This window comes from Mesocricetus auratus, unplaced genomic scaffold (assembly GCF_017639785.1).
Source record: "Mesocricetus auratus isolate SY011 unplaced genomic scaffold, BCM_Maur_2.0 Super-Scaffold_100055, whole genome shotgun sequence".
In the NCBI taxonomy this organism is placed as follows: Eukaryota; Metazoa; Chordata; class Mammalia; order Rodentia; family Cricetidae; genus Mesocricetus; species Mesocricetus auratus.
The window spans coordinates 3,734,966-3,746,716 of NW_024429232.1; the positions used below are offsets into that span (position 1 = coordinate 3,734,966).

Sequence of the window (11,751 nt, forward strand, 5' to 3'; positions counted from 1 at the left end):
CTTACTGGCTATCTCTAACTTAAGTATTTACTCCATACTTGTTAATCTAAGTATTATTCTTACCGGAGAAAGGGTCTGGACTTCTTACCCCTATGGCGGCTACATGGTGACTCCCTGTGTTTCTCCTTCCCAGAGTCCTCCTCGACTCCTAGTCCCACCTATCTTGCCTTCCCTATTGACCAACAGTGCTTTATTCAACAACCAATAAGAGACAGATTTCAGGATGACATCTCCCATCATCTCCTCTTTTCTGTCTAAAATAAGAAAGGTTTTAACTTCAACATAGTCAAATTCTATATAACAGAACAGTTATCAAGTAAGAACACAGTTACAATATTTTGTCCATCAACATTTAGCAAGATTTAAAGAAAATATAATCTATTCCATCCTTGTGAGTCCAAAGTCCTATATGTAGCTTATCTTTTATCATAACTAAGGAAAACTATAATTATAACTATCTGTCTTCAACTCCATCAAAGACCACAGAAGGATAGTATATAAACACTAGGATTGACAAAGACATCTTGCTTCCTGGACAGTCCACCAGAAGTTCCTCTGTAATGTTGGGGCATCCATCTTCAGCCCATAGGCCACAGTGTGTCTGGAAGACTTCTCAGCAAAGCAGGAAATTTCAAACTGTCCATCTGCATTGGCAGTCTGTCATTTATTTTTCTGTGTCCTGCAGAAAGTCTTGTAGACTATTCCATGAAGCAGGAACCTTGAAGGACTGTTTGGGTTCAGCAGTCACTTTCCTATGGGTCCTACATGTCCAGTTTATACAGCAACAGTCCATCAGTCTAGGCAAGAGCATTTCATGCCCAAATGGCTAACTTGCCATGTTGAAAACAAACTCCATAACAAGTTTCTTCAATGCCCATCTTCCTCTCCGATATAATTGATGCTGCCAGGGGCAGACATTTCTCATTGTCAAGAAAAATCCTAAACTATTTTAAATGCCATTTTCTGAAGGTCTTTGAAAGGTTTGAAGACTATCTATCTCAAATACATCTCTATATATTTAGAAAACCTAACTTAGCTAACTATAAGTTCTGACTATTATTAGTAACTATCTATAATCTATATTTAATTATGCATTATGTTTTAAAAGATCAGTATAAGCACAATACTTAATCAAGAGGAGAAATATACATATCACAAAATTGATCTTGAATTTGTATCAATAAATGAAAAACTATACCCATACCAAGTATTCATTTCCATACCATAATTCCCCTATTACTATTAAAAAGAGATTGGCTGTGATCATTAACCAATTATAAGCAACTCCATTCAAATGAAAACGAAGATTATTTATAAACAATATGGGAATTTGGACGTTGCTCATTCTAAACTGCTTCCTGCTGGATGGGGGCACTGTTCATACCATGGAGATCATGACAAAACTCAGAAACCCGTATAAGTCCTTGTTTTTGGGGTCTGTAAGGCTGCATCATCTTAGCTGTTTTAGATGTTGAATCACTTGGGCCACTGCTTCCGGGGGTCTTGGTTCATCAAACCACAGAAGCCTGGAAGGAATCCACAGCTTTTCATTTTCTGTGGAAACATAAACAAAAACTCTTTTCCCAAGTAACTGGTCCTTATACTTAAAGTTAGAGGTCAAAGCATTTTTGAAATATATAAGTTGGATTAATTCAGCAACATTTATAATCAAGTGTACTTTAGCAGTTTTTCCTTCTTTAGCAATCAGAAAACTGAAAAACACAATAACATACAGTATCCAGACTTTTTGTGTTATTTTCCATCTTTACGTGGCTTATTTATTTATCTATTATTACTCTATTACTTTTACTTTTGTCTATTTATTTCTCTGAGACAGGGTTTCTCTTTGGAAATCTGCCTGCCTCTGCCTCTGCAGCAAATCCTACCAGCGTGCGCCACCACAGCCAGATTCCCTATTTACTTACCACTATGCTGTTTCTTTTTCTCTCTCAATCTTATGTATAATTTTAAAGACACTGTAAACATTTAGAGGTTTTTCTTCATCCAAGTCTGACTTTACTGTAAATCTTTGTTTTTCTGGCCACATGTCTTACCTAATAAAACCGTGGCTGTTTAAACTGTAGTTATTCCAAGATGGCGGGCGTAAGCGTGACTACAGCTCATTGTCTCAGTCTATGCTGACATCCAGCAAAAGCTGCTGGCTCAGAGATGTGGTCACTGCCACTTCTAGCTGTACATACACACCTTTCAATCGTTAGCAGAGCCTCTTAAAAGAACCTTGCTGATTTTGTTTTCTTTGTTTTTGTTTTTGTTTTTTGCTTATGCTGAGTCAGGAAGACTCCCTTAAGCAAGCCGAGTGAGTCTCTGCTTGTTGCTAGCAAAACAGAGCCCACCTGAGAAAATGCTGCTACCAAGAACTCATGCTTTTCTCTGTTCTTTTGTTTCTAAAATCCCTTTTAAGCTTTTGTCATTCTACGTGGAAATTCATATCCCGCTTCTGACAACCACGCTGGCCATTGTAGAACTCACTTTGTAGACCAGGCTGGCCTTGAGCTCACAGAGATCTGCCTGCCTCTGCCTCCCGAGTGCTGGGATCAAAGGCGTGTGCCACCATGTCCAGTCTCCCCACTGGTTTTCTTTCTTTTTTTTTTTTTTTTTTTTGGTTTTTCGAGACAGGGTTTCCCTGTGGCTTTGGAGGCTGTCCTGGAACTCGCTTGGTAGACCAGGCTGGCCTCGAACTCACAGTGATCCGCCTGCCTCTGCCTCCCGAGTGCTGGGATTAAAGGCGTGCGCCACCAACGCCCGGCCCCACTGGTTTTCAAAACCTTCCCCGGACTCTGACTGCTGCGCTTGACAGGCCCATCCCTGCAGGCTCTTCTCTCCGGCTGTGTCCTATGCGTGAAACACACTTTCTGCCACTCCTCGGGTCTTGACTCAGGTGTTATCTCTAAGACAAGACTTTCCCGGGCTCTGTCTTTGCACACCTCCCTGGCCTCAGGACCTTCTCTGTGGCATTTGGCGCTTGGCCTGCCTGTGTCTGTCTGCTTTGTCTGCCCATCCTGGAATGTGGTGAGGGCAGAGTGTCTGCTCTTCGTACCAACGACAGAGTTCAGCACACACCAGGCCCTCATGGGTGGTGCGATGGATGCGTGGGCGCGATGTTCGAAGGCTTAGGTGGGTGGTTCAAACAGAGGCTTGAAGTGTCAACATTTGAGCCGGGCCTCAGTGCACTTTCTTTCCCTTTTCTGCCCTATAAAAAGTCACAGGTCGCTGGCCGTTGGTGGAGCACGCCTTTAATCCCAGCACTGGGGAGGCAGAGGCAGGCGGATCTCTGTGAGTCCGAGACCAGCCTGGTCTACAAGAGCTGGTTCCAGGAAAGCCTCCAAAGCCACAGAGAAACCCTGTCTCGAAAAAAAAACCAAAATAAATAAATAAATAAATATGCCACAGGTGGAAAAGATGTGTGCATTCCAATCTAGTGCCTGGGAAATGGCCTTATTTGAGACAACTCTTCCTGGATTTAGGGCGGGCTCTGGAATCCAATATTTGGCATGGGGCCAAAGCCTGGGTGTGTTCTTGGTCACCTTCGTCAGCCACTGCTCCAGACCCAGTTGCCCTCCAGTCCCCTGCTTCCACTCCTGCCAAGTCCTGGCAATTCGTCAGATGTCCCTTGGGCTTACCCCTTCTCAGGAATCCCCCAGTCCTTGACGCCTTGCCCTGAGCTTTAGCACCTAGCGCTTTCCCTCCTCTGCCAGTCGCGGTCCCTTCAGGGTCTCTCTGAGCCTCTTCCTGCTTGCTGTAGGGTAGGCAGCTGATTGGATGTCAGAATTCCTGACTGCTTCTTTCCCCTGTCAGGTGCTTCCTGGGGCTTGGGCAGGTATCCCCAGAAGCCAAGCATTCCAGGCAGACAGAGAGGAGGCCAGGAGGCCCCTTGCCTGGCCACCTGGCTTTGTGCTCTTAGGCAATTACCCTCCTGAAGAGCAGACTGGATTTGAAAACTTGCCTCTAAGACCGGGGAAAGCAGTGTGTCGAGAGGTTGGCCCCTTTGGGATGAGTGGCTAGACTGTGGCTTCCATTCTTGCTCCAAAGAAGCCGACATTGATCTTCTGAGCTCCCCTGGGGAGCCCCATGTGACAGGAAACTTGATGACATCAGTCGGTGAGGACAAATCACCGTCTCTCAATTCCTCAAGTTTGGAAGTGGTTTCTAGTGAGTGTGTATGTTTGAAAGTGGCCAGTTGTTGAGAAAAAAATGGTCAGCTGTTTTAAGAGGTTTCAGAAGACATCTACTGAATCATTAATTACTACTGAGGAATAGAGGCAGCAATGCCAAATGGAAGCAAATGACCCGATAGCCAAATGCTTTTCGGGTACAAGGCCCTCAGTGATGAAACCCCGCCATCATGCATATCAAATGGCCTTCAAGAACACCTTGGATGGTTACTTTTTTTTCCCTCGTTTTTTTTTTTTTGTGGAATTTTCTTTCTTCCTTCCTTCCTTCCTTCATTTATTCATTTATTTATATATTATTTTTCAAGACGGGGTTTCTCTGAATTGTTTGGAGGCTGTCCTGGAACTCATTCTGTAGAACAGGCTGGCCTCGAACTCACAGAGATCCGCCTGCCTCTGCCCCCCAGTGCTGGGATTAAAGGCGTGCACCACCAACGCCCGGCTTGTGGTTTTATTTAAATGCGAATAAAACATGCACACCAGCCATCTACTCATTTTCTTCACTGCGAAGCCTGGCGTCGGGATTGGTGATTCTGATGGCCAGCTGTGCTGCTCTACGACGGCTTTTGGGTTCTTGGAGGAAGCGCTGTGAGCAATCTCAGCACAGTAGGATTCGTTGCACATCAGCAGCACGTCCAGCTCCTTGACAATGGGAACCAGAAACTTCCGGAAGCCGCTGGGCAGCATGTGCTTGGTTTTCTTGTTGCTCCGGTAACCAATGCTGGGCCTTGAATCTTCTCCAAACCCTGTCGTCAGTACCTCTGGGTTTTCGCCAGTTTCGCTTAATTTTGACGTATCGGTCTGACTGGTGCTGGATGAACTTCTTGGTCCTCTTTTTGACGATTTCGGACTTCACCAGAGGGTGAGGGCAACCGTGACGCCGCGAAAGAGATGGCAGCCACCTCGAAGGTAGCGCCTAGGGACAGCTACTTTTTTTTTTTTTTTTTTTTTTTTGGTTTTTCAAGACAGGGTTTCTCTGTATTGTTTTGGATGCTGTCCTGGAACTAGACCTATATGGTCTCGAATTCACAGAGATCCACCTGCCTCTGCCTCCCGAGTGCTGGGATTAAAGGCGTGCGCCACCAACACCCAGCTTGGACGTTTACATTTTTATTCAACAAAATGTGCCAAAAAGATCAAATTGCACTTGGTCAGTGGAACAGTAGAATTCTGCAAACAAATGTGAAGCTGTGTAACGGGCACGCCTGTCAGTGGATGAGCCTCGAGCTCTTAATGGACTTGTCAGTAATCACAGCATTCAGAGTGGGAGACACTCCGCCATTCAGCCGCACGACACAAGTTAGTTCTCTAATTGAGACGACTTACTAGATGCCACAGGCAAGTTTTATTTATTTTTTCATTATTGGCTAAAAATTGGTGGAAGTTGAAGACAAAGATGTAACTTGTATAATAAGGGACACAATGTAACATTTTTCTTCTCATTAAGAGAGCCGTTAAAGCGGGGCAGTGGTGGCCCAGGCAGTGGCAGGTGGATTTCTGTGAGTTCGAGGCCAGTCTGGTCTATAAGAACTAGTTCCAGGACAGCTAGGGCTACACAGAGAAACCCTGTCTCAAAAAACAAAAAAGAAAAAGAAAATAAGAGAGAGAGATTATTAAATTGTTTATTTGAGCTGTCATAACAGATACCACAGATGTGGTGAGTCCAAGGCCAGAAATCTAAGATCATAGTGGGATAGGGCTTATCCCTCCTAAAGCTCCCCATGATGTGTGGACAGTATCTCTTCCCCATGATCTTGAACTATGTGTTAACTTTTTCCTTTTAAAAGAGATTTATTCATCTTATTGTTTGTGTAAGAGTGCTTTGACTGCATATGTTCACATGCGCTGTGCGCTTGGAGTGCTCAAGTCGGTCAGCAGAGGCTCTGGAGTTAGAGAGTTGTGAGCCTCCGCACGGGTGCCAGGAATGGAACGGAACCCTCTGGAAGAGCAGAAAGTGCTTTTAGCTGTTAAGCTATGTCTCCAGGCCCTGACCTCCTCTTCCTTAAGTCTAACGGTTGCACTAGGTGTGACGCCACATACCTGTAATCTCCACACTGAGGAACCTGAACTGAAGTAGGGGGATTGGGAGCTTGAGTCTATCCTGAGCCACATAGCAAGTTCTAGACTACCTTAGTGACCTCAGTATACCTTAATTTCCATTTAATGATCCTGTCTCCAAACAGTTACCTTGTTTTTCTGAGACTGGGTTTTCTGTATTCCCTTAGTTGTGCTGGCACTCACTCTGTAGACCAGGCTGGCCTCAAACTCACAGAGATCCACCTGCCTCTGCCTCCTGAGTACTGGGATTAAAGGTGTGAGCCACTACCACCCAGGCAAATAGTCACATTTTAAAGCACGTTTAACCTAACCGTGAGAATGTCTACGTTTGAACTTTTTAGAGTAGTTTTCATAGGTAGTTCTTTTAAATCAGCATGGTTTGTTATGGACTATTGCTAAACAGCTTTTGCTGTTATGGTTAGCCTTCAGCTACTAAGTCATTTCTTCAGCCCCAGAAAGACACCTTTAAAGATGTATTTTTATTGTTTTTATTTGTATGTGTGTGTAAATGAATGTTACCTGTGTGCCGGGTACCTGAAGAAACCAGAAGACCGCGCCAGATCCGCTGAATCTGGGTTACATGTGGCTGTGGGCTGCCTGATCCGTGTTCGTCCTAGGAATTGAACTCAGATCCTCTGGAACAAAAGTAAGCACCCTAAACTGCTAAGCCATCCCTCTCGCCTTAAAAGGATCTTCAAGACTTGGACATAGAAAGATGACATGTTGGCATAGGCCTGCAGTCTCAGCACGTGACAGGTGGGGGCAGGAAAACCAGAAGTTCAAGGTCATACACAATTACTTTGGGAGTTCCAGGCCAGCCTGAACTACATGGGCCTGGGTTCTAAAGACAAAGCAGACAACTAATCACAGAGGGGCTTGAGAGCCGGCTCAGAAGTTGAGAGCACGGGCTGTTCTTCCAGAGGAACAAGTTTTGATTCCCAGCACCACATGAGGGCTCACCACCCTCTGTAGCTCCAGTCCCGCCCAGGGGGTCCGATGCCCTCATTCGACCCCTGTGAGTACCAGGTGTGCGTGTGGCATGCAGGCGGGGAACTAATGTATATATCAAACACAATTAAAACAATTTAGAATTGAGCATTCCTAAGTTCTTGAAAGAAATAAAAGGAAAGTGCCCCTGGGAATGTGGTAAGAATCCGAGAGCAGGTGTGGGCTGGGCATAAAGAGCACCTTGCCCATGTCAGGGATTGCAGTGTAGCTATGGGCATCACTCCAGCCAGCGTCTCAGCACCAAGAGCCTCGTTGTTTATAAGGAAAGACTGCCACACAACATGCAAATTCCAAGAAGGCCCACAGGAACATGCGGGATGTTTTCAGACTGCACAGAATAGGAGCAAAGCCTAAAGAATAGAGAAGCAGGGTCCTAGGCAAGGGCAGCATGTGAGCTGAAGAGAGGGAGCAGTTCTGGATACTGCCCCCACAGGAAAGCAGACTGCTAATCAACTTGGCTTTACTCGCAAGCCTTGTCAAGGCAGAGGTCATACCTGGTAATAATCCTCCAAATAATTCAAACAGACCCTGGAAGGTGATCTTCAGAGTCACTAAACTGAGGGTGGCATTGCATATACAATCACTTACTAAAATTCTGTATCTATGTGTGGTCCTCGACTCTCTCTGGGACCTACTTTACCTGACTTCTGCAGCTTTGGAGAGCTCAGTTCTCTTCCCAGAAACTCTCGGGTGTCTGTAGGGTTATTGTGTCTTGGCTGGGGCTCTGGAGAGCAAGACAAGCATCTTGTCTACAGTAAGCAGGTACTCTGCCAGTGAGCTACACTCCCAGCCCTGGGAACTCCTTTTTTGTCCTCCCTCCCTCCTTCCTTCCCTCCCTCCCTCCCTCCCTCCCTCCCTCCCTCCCTCCCTCCCTCTCTCTCTCTCTCTGTTGCTTTGTTTTTGTTTTGAGGCTTGTTCAAGGTCAAGCTGTGTTCAAACCCATGATCTCCCTGCCTCAGCCTCCGAGTGCTGAGATTACAGGTAGAGGTCTCCTTGTCTAGTTTAAAGTCAGTTTTGAACACAAGCTATTAACTAATTTCTGCCTTCAAATAGTTTCTATAGCAACTCTAATTTCTCTTAGCTAGAAGGATTCCTTGGCCCGATTTTTTGTGGGGGGTTCTTCTATTAAAATAAGAGGGGAAAACTACAAACATGTTAAAAAGTTGTTCCATCATTGCAGACATTTTGGGATCACTTCCAGGACACATGTGACTTGGACACATGACCGCCTCTGATTCAAGTGCTCTTATTATGCCCCTTTGACAGTGAAAACAAAGGAAACTGGAATGTCAAGAAATCAAAGTTGGTACTGGGAGTTGAAGGCAGCAGCTGAAGCCTGGAGCCTGGATTCACTCTTTTTGGAAGACATGGTCAGTTTGTGAATGCTGATGTCCAAGGCTGGGAGACATTCTGTCAAGGGATATCAGAATTACAAGACTTGCTTTGCTGAGCGGTAACAGATGCACTCACCCCCTCCTTTTCAGACACAGCGTGCTGCCTGATGACTCTCCCAGAGCACCGCATGCCTGTCTGTCAGAGCCTTCAGAAGCTACTGGGCACATGGAGCAGAGGTGGGTTCCTAGAACGCATTGTCCAAACCTGGATTTTGTCTCAGAATCTTGGATTTCCTAGAGCAGCATGTAGCCAGTGACACCCTTTCAGTGGCAGACAAGAGCTCGCCGGGCGAGCATGCAGCTTGTAGTTGGTGCTTGCACGTTTCCAGCCAGGCTCTGGAACCTGGCATAGCATTTCTTTTCAAGTCAGAGTAGTAATCACTGGCCTCCCCATCTCCCACCCTGTGCCCGGCCAACGAGAAGGAATGTACCTCAGCCCAGATCTCCCACAGCCAGCATCTCTGGGTAGAACATGAATAGCTACTTCTGTGTGGGGACTGGAATGCTCGCAGTGGTGGCTGGAAGGGAGCAATTGGTAGGTTGGCAAGTCTGCTCGGTTACTCTTCTGTGGTGTCTATGGCCTTGAGCAGAGGACGGTGGATTGTGAGCGCCACAGTGGATACGGCAAGTAAGTTAAAGTCCCGAGAGAAACTTACTCCTTCCTCTACAAGCTCTCACCCAGGGGTTCTCCCTTTGGGGGAGGTCACATATCAGATATTTACACTGCGGTTCATAACAGTAGCAGCATTACAGTTATGAAGTGGCAAAGAAATAATTTTATGGTTGGGAGGCAGCACAACATAAGGAACTGTGTTAGGAAGGTTGAGAACCACTGTATCTAGAGTATAACAGGAATTCCCATTTCCTTCATTTTTCCCAACCCTGTGGTGTCATTATAAGGAGCCAAGAGCCTCCAGAAACTGCCTCTGTGGACAGGGGATTCAGGTACCGAGTCCTGGTGGGCCAGAGCAGTGTGGCAGGACCCCTCTATCCTCTGGCTGCTTTGCTATGTGCATGGTTATACGGAATTGCCTGGCAGCTCAAGGAATTAAAAGGTGGGCATCCAAATGGGGGATCACAAGAGTACCTCTGGGGACCAGAGTCTGTGTGTGCATGCGTGCGTGCGTGCGTGCGTGCGTGCGTGCGTGCGTGTGTGTGTGTGTGTGTGTGTGTGTGTGTGTGTGTAGGACACCTAGCAACCTAGCCGGAGCTAGAGGAGAGGCCCTCTGCTCTTCACACAGCTTACCTAAGGCTCAGGAACACATCCAGACTGAGAGACACCCATGGAGAAAGTGTCCTCACAGTACAGCAAAAGCTTCAAAAGAGATGGGTACAGAGACCACCAGCTCAGTAGGTGGACATCACCCATGGACCAAACCAAAGAGAATGATGGCCAGCTGCACAAAAGGTCAACATACTTAGGAGGCCTTAACAGGACACAGTAGGTCATGAGAATATACAAGATAAACAACAACAAGTGTCTCTACAGTCTATGTGCTGGAATGAGTGGGGGGGGGTATGGAGAGAGAAGACAATGGACAAATGGCAGTGAGGATAGCCCAGTTATTAGAATTAGTAGGACAAAGTCCAAAATAGCAGGCTGCTGTTACTGCTCAATGCTACAAAAAAAGTCAGCCATCACCACACAAGTTATTATATTTATAGGATTATATCAATTTATCTTACTTATAGAACACACGCGCACGCACGCACGTGTGCACACACACACACACCTCCAATCTGAGATGCATACAATAACTTCAGAGAGACAAACAAAGCTTCAAAGGTCAGTGAAACAGCATCAGGAGAGCTAAGATCACTGCATTACCTTCTGAAAGGGGGAAACACAGACCTACAGAAAAGCAGTTTGAAATAGTAATGCTGAAAATGTCCTCGATTTGATGAAATCTATAAATTCTTGGTATGAGGGAGTTCAGTACTCCAGACAGGATCACATCAGAGGAAACTACTGCAGGTAGCCTGTGGATGTTTCTGCAGAACTGGAAGCAGCCAAGGTCACTGCAGACACCCACACTGCTGAGGGAAGTGACCAGAGAGCAGTCCCCACCCCCACCTGGCCTGCTCTCGCCTACATTCTGAGACACTCCTAGTCACCTCAGTCAACACAGGCCAGACTTCAGGTTCTCTGATCCCCTTGTTTAATTAGAGAATTTAAGTTTGGTGAATGAAACTTCAAACGCCTCAGATAAAAATAGGAGCGCTCTCTCTCTCTCTCTCTCTCTCTCTCTCTCTCTCTCTCTCTCTCTCTCTCTCTCTCTCTCTCTCTCTCTGTGTAGAGATGGCTCCTGTTCCAGGTGATCTGATATCCTCTTCTGATCTCCACAGGGACCAGGCACACAGGTGGCAAATAGACATACATGAAATGCAAAACATTCATACAATGAAAGCAAATAAAGATATACAATTAAAAATGATAATAAATACAATTAAAATGAAACAAGAGCTTTGTTTTTTTGTCAGATTTATTTCACCCTCTGTCAGTGAGTGTTTTGCCTACATGCATATATGTGTGCTACTTGTGAGCCTGGTGCCCTTGGAAGTCAGAAGGAGGTTTGAACCCATTTGAACTGGAGCTGGGAATGGTTATCAGTCACCGAATGCTGAACCAATCCAGGTCCTCCGAAAGAACAACCACGTGTTCTCAACCTCTGAATTGCCTCTCAAGCCCCTGCTGTGTTGTCCTTGTAGCTTTCTTGCTCTGCCCTGCACCTCTTTGGGACTCTGACAGCAGGAAAGCCATGACCAGAGGAAGATCTTTGAAACATGATTAATAAAGGACCCAGACACAGATATTGAGGTTCAGGGTTCAAGCTGAAGATCAGAGAAGCAAAGCAGCTAAGCCAGCAGATCTTTCCTCTACCCAGCTGAAATGGCAATCCTGTCTCCATGAATCCTCAGAGGCAAAAGCTCTCAGGTCCTGTCTCTGCCCACCTTCTATTCCTCTCTCCGCCCAGCCATATCCTCCCGTCTCCACCTCCCTTTTACTGGGATTAAAAGCATGTGATCCCAGGTGCTGAGATCACCTTTGTGTGAGCTTCTTCTTTTAGGACTGGTTCAATTTCACGTAGTCAGAATGGCCT

General features: G+C 46.0%; 1 long non-coding RNA gene and 1 pseudogene across 3 annotated transcripts; one reads left to right on the forward strand and one right to left on the reverse strand.

Moving 5' to 3' along the window:
• Nucleotides 1-4,633: 4,633 nt before the first annotated feature.
• LOC121136234 lies at nucleotides 4,634-6,970 on the reverse strand (annotated as a pseudogene).
• Nucleotides 6,971-8,521: 1,551 nt separating this feature from the next.
• Nucleotides 8,522-11,551, forward strand: LOC106022520. Of its 3 annotated transcripts, XR_001197479.3 has the most exons (4): nucleotides 8,522-8,626; nucleotides 8,741-8,827; nucleotides 9,551-9,705; nucleotides 10,948-11,108. It is a non-coding gene; the product is annotated as an uncharacterized LOC106022520 (long non-coding RNA). The 3 variants fall into 3 exon arrangements; XR_005873382.1 differs by lacking the exon at nucleotides 10,948-11,108 and adding an exon at nucleotides 11,360-11,551 and having other exon boundaries at nucleotides 8,741-9,705; XR_005873381.1 differs by having other exon boundaries at nucleotides 8,741-9,705.
• Nucleotides 11,552-11,751: the final 200 nt, after the last annotated feature.